Source organism: Lathyrus oleraceus, chromosome 4 (genome assembly GCF_024323335.1).
Source record: "Lathyrus oleraceus cultivar Zhongwan6 chromosome 4, CAAS_Psat_ZW6_1.0, whole genome shotgun sequence".
NCBI lineage: Eukaryota > Viridiplantae > Streptophyta > Magnoliopsida > Fabales > Fabaceae > Lathyrus > Lathyrus oleraceus.
In genome coordinates, this window is record NC_066582.1 from 1,311,150 (window position 1) to 1,315,540 (window position 4,391).

The window sequence follows — 4,391 nt, forward strand, 5'->3', positions numbered from 1 at the left end:
CATATCTCAGGTTCTTAGGCAGTTCCTTAAGCTCTAAGGTTGGTTCCTTAGGGCATGGCATAGGATCTAGGGTAAGGGATAAACATTCGTAAAGGTTATCATCGATGTAGGGTTTTCTAAAGTCATCATCTTCCAGTATGAGAGTTGATGGCAACTTAATTGTTTTTATGATTTCTTCTTGTTCTAATTCCCTAACGCACTCATCAATGATATCTAAGGCATAACATGCATCTCCCATCACAGGTGCCATAAGAAATTTCGAAAGTATAAATTCTATTTTCTCGTCACCTACCTCAAAGGTCAACTTTCCTCTCTTGACATCTATTATGGCTCCTGCAGTTGATAAGAACGGTCTACCTAGAAGGATTGGTATATCATTGTCCTCTTTGATGTCCATGACAATAAAATCAGCAGGGATAAATAATTGACCTATCCTAACAGGGACATCTTCTAGAATGCCTATCGGATACTTAACGGATCTATCGGCTAACTGAAGTGACATCTTAGTAGGCTGTAATTCTCCTAAGTTTAACCTCTCACAAACTGCTAAAGGCATTAAGCTCACACTAGCTCCTAAGTCTAGAAAAGCTTTTTCGATGACATGACTTCCCAAAAGACAAGGAATGGAGAAATTTCCAGGATCTTTATCCTTTTTTGCTAACTTATTCTCGGAAATAGAATTGCATTCCAAGGGTTTCGGATTGTCGAGTCTACGTTTGTTGGTAAGGATGTCTTTGAATTTTTTTGCATAAGAAGGTATTTGGGTGATGGCTTCTGTGAAAGGGATTTCTACGTGAAGTTTTTCTATAACTTTAATAAATTTCTAATACTGGTTATTGATCTGGGTTTGTTTGAGTCTTTGCAGATATGGTATAAGTGGTTTATACAGCGGGGGTGGTATATAAGTTTTATCTTTAGGTTTTTCTCCTTTTTCTTGACCTTCCTGTTTTTCAGATTCCTCTGGTTCCTTTACTTTGTCCGTGGGTTCGGTATATTCCTTAGAAGTTTTGGGTTCACGCAATCTTGGGTTTGGTGGCTCATCAAAAGCATTCCCACTTCGTAGGGTAATGGTATTGGCTTGCCCTCGCGGATTTTGTTGAGGTTGTCCAGGGAACTGTCCTCCAGGTGTGGTTTTGGGAGTTTGGTTTAAATCTACCTGAGAGATATGGGTTTCAAGCATCTTGGTATGAGTAACTATTTGGTCAACCTTAGTTCCTAATTGGGTAATCAGTTCGTTAACGTGAATGTTTTGGTTCATGAACTCTTTGTTTTGTTGGGTTTGAGCAGTGATAAAATTTTCCATAATTTTCTCAAGGCTCGGCTTTGGTGGCACAGGTTGCATAAGTTGATTTGATCTTGGGGCTTGGTAACCTGGTTGTCTCGGAGGTGCATTATTTTGGATTGGGTTATTGTTCTTATAGGAGAAGTTCAGGTGATTCCTCCATCCAGGTTTATAAGTATTCGAGTATGGGTTCCCTTGGGTGTAGTTCACTTGCTCATAGTGGGTTTCGTTTAATAGACTGCATTCTGCAGATTGATGTCCTTTGGTTCCACATATCTCACAATCCGACGAAACTGCAGCTCAGTATTCGGGGTTATGCACATATGCTCGACCTTGAGGGCTAATGCGTCCATTTTGGCTTGCATCATGTCTATAAAGCTTAGTTCATGTACTCCTCCTTGGGCTTCCTTCTTCTCAACTGTCACTCGTTCGACTCCCCATGATTGATGGTTTTGGGCCATATCTTCGATGAGGGCACTAACTTCAGGGTAAGGTTTGTTCATCAGCGCACCGCCTACGGCAGCGTCGATGGTCATCTTAGTGTTATAGTGAAGTCCATTATAGAAGGTCTGAATGATTAACCAATTTTCTAAACCATGATGTGGGCATGCTCTTAACAACTCTTTGTATCTCTCCTAAGCTTCGAACAACGATTCTCCTTGGTTCTGGGTAAATCTAGTTATATGGTTTCGAAGAACGACGGTCTTACGTGGGGGAAAGTATCTAGCAAGGAATACTCTTCTAAGGTTATCCCAAGTCGTAATGGAATTGGGTGGAAGGGAATCTAACCATGATAAGGCTTTATCTCTGAGGGAAAAAGGGAATAATCTTAAACGGATTGCCTCAGGAGAAGCTCCATTGGTTTTAAACGTGTCTGCTAATTGGAGAAATATTTTTAAATGTTGGTTTGGGTTCTCAGTAGCGAGACCTGCGAATTGTCTCTGTTGCACTAGTTGCAACAGGGAGGGTTTAAGTTCAAAATTATTAGCTGGGATGGTTTGTTTACTATACTAGAACTAGGTTCTTCGTTGGATGGTTGGGCTAAATCCTTAAGAGGTCTTTGGTTTTGATCTTCGGCCATAGCTCTCCTAATTCTATGGAAAAATAAATGTGCGCGAGCGTAACGTTCAGGTTCCACCAGAGGGTATACTAAGCTTCTGGTGCTGCGAGTTCTTCGCATTGACCGGTGGGTAATAACCTAAGTCTAAACGATATAACAACAGGGAACGAAATTTGACGAAATTGATCCCCGGAAACGACGCCAAAATTTTGATGCGTGATTTTTGCAAGTATACGAACGCATCAGAGTAATATAAAAGATTGTCGAATCCACAGAGACCAAGTGTCAATCTATCGTTATCTATTGTTATGGTGTTTATCTAAGGTAATCAAAATAGGGGTTTTTAGGGTGTGCAGTGAAGAGTAAAGTATTAAACTAAATTAAATTAATAAAGACAGGCTCGAATGTAATTCACATAATCAATTAATAATCCAAGTACTTGCTAATAGAACTACTTATGGGCAGTGTTTCCTACTTTGAGAAGAACCAATTTAACAGGAACTGTCGCTTTCGCATATTCAAAACTGAGTTGTACTCCCTAATCAAACCCTCTTATTGTCACTTATAAAAAGGCGCGCATTGCGTTAGAGTAGTAAACCTATTTTTAAGAAATATAGTATCTTGACTAAGTTGAAAAGTATTTTAATCTGGAATTCTTAACCGAAAGAGGTTCTCACGAACCGGACTCTAAACTTATAAACGCGTCCGAAAATAGTTTTAAAAACCACTTTTCTTCTTAAGTTAAAAACTCCTAATGAACTAAACAAAGCGCTTTCGCTGTATTTGAAATTGTTTAAAACAACTAAGTTTAAAAAGACGTTGGACGACTTTCGATCTTACCCAGCGGAAATTAAGTGCAGGAGAACTTAAGTTGAAAGTCAAAATAGCCCTTAAGTGTTTCTACGAACAATTATACGGATTATCGGTTCAATTACGGTCCTTACATTATAACCTTTATAGATTTAGTTAGACATGGTAAAGTAAAGGTGCATTTTAATTTAAATAAAAGTAGTGCAAGTGCGTAAATTTAAATAAAAGTAGTGAGAGTGCGGAAAGTAAATAAAAGTAGTGCGAGTGCGTAAAATAAATGAAAGTAGTGCGAGTGCGGGAAATAAATGAAAGTAGTGCGAGTGCGGGAAATAAATAAAGTAAAGACAGTGCGGGAAATAAATAAAGTAAAGACATTGCGGGGAAATAAATAAAGTAAAGACAGTGCGGGAAAATAAAATAGATAGAGGCAAAGTAATAAAAACCTGCTCCAAACGGAGGGTTGAATAAAATGCGAAGCGGAAATGAAAATGGCGGCAGGATTAACTTCCTTCCAAAGTGCTCCAAACTCGATTACAGACTCGATCACAGACTTGATTACACAATTATGGTAACACCCCAATGCGAAGTGATTACCACTTTTAAAATACTGAATATATGCCTAAGTGAAACTAAGTTTGCTCTAAGTTTGGATCTGCTCTAAGTTTGGATGATTAAACAAATGAAAACGAGTATGTATTTATAGACAAGGAAAATAATGGAAATGACAAGGATGCCCTTCAGTTTGAAATTGGGAGGGAAACGTTTTCTTCTTGTGGCGCCCTCCACAAGGGCAAGTTGTGGCGCCCAAGTGGAGATAGTGGGGAACGTGGCAGTTGAGGGAAGTTGAGTTGTGACACGTCATGGCTGGACATATGGCGCCAGCCACAGTGGGAGCCACAAGTGCAAAATGCTGAATTTTAGTCTTTTTAGCTCATTTTCACTCCTTTTCTCAACCGGGGCTCTGATTAGACTGAAAACCTGAAAAAAAAAGAGAAATATAGTAATAACATAACAAAATAACAATAAAACCACTAAAATGCATGCGAAATCGGAGTCGAAAATACGGTGAAATTCAGTGTCATCAGCTTCCATCCATTTAGTAAAGTAATCTTTTACAACTAGGATAAAGCATTGACCGTTTGAAGTTTGTGGCTCAATGAGTCCTATCATGTCTATTCCCCACATGAACAAAGGCCATGGTGATGTCAGAATGTACAAAGGGGTTTGTGGCACATGTAT

At 39.0% G+C, this 4,391-nt stretch overlaps 1 non-coding gene across 1 annotated transcript; it reads left to right on the top strand.

Moving 5' to 3' along the window:
• The first annotated feature begins 1,873 nt into the window (after positions 1–1,873).
• Positions 1,874–1,980, top strand: LOC127077734 (small nucleolar RNA R71). Its single transcript, XR_007787511.1, has one exon. It is a non-coding gene; the product is annotated as a small nucleolar RNA R71 (small nucleolar RNA).
• The last annotated feature ends 2,411 nt before the right edge of the window (positions 1,981–4,391 follow it).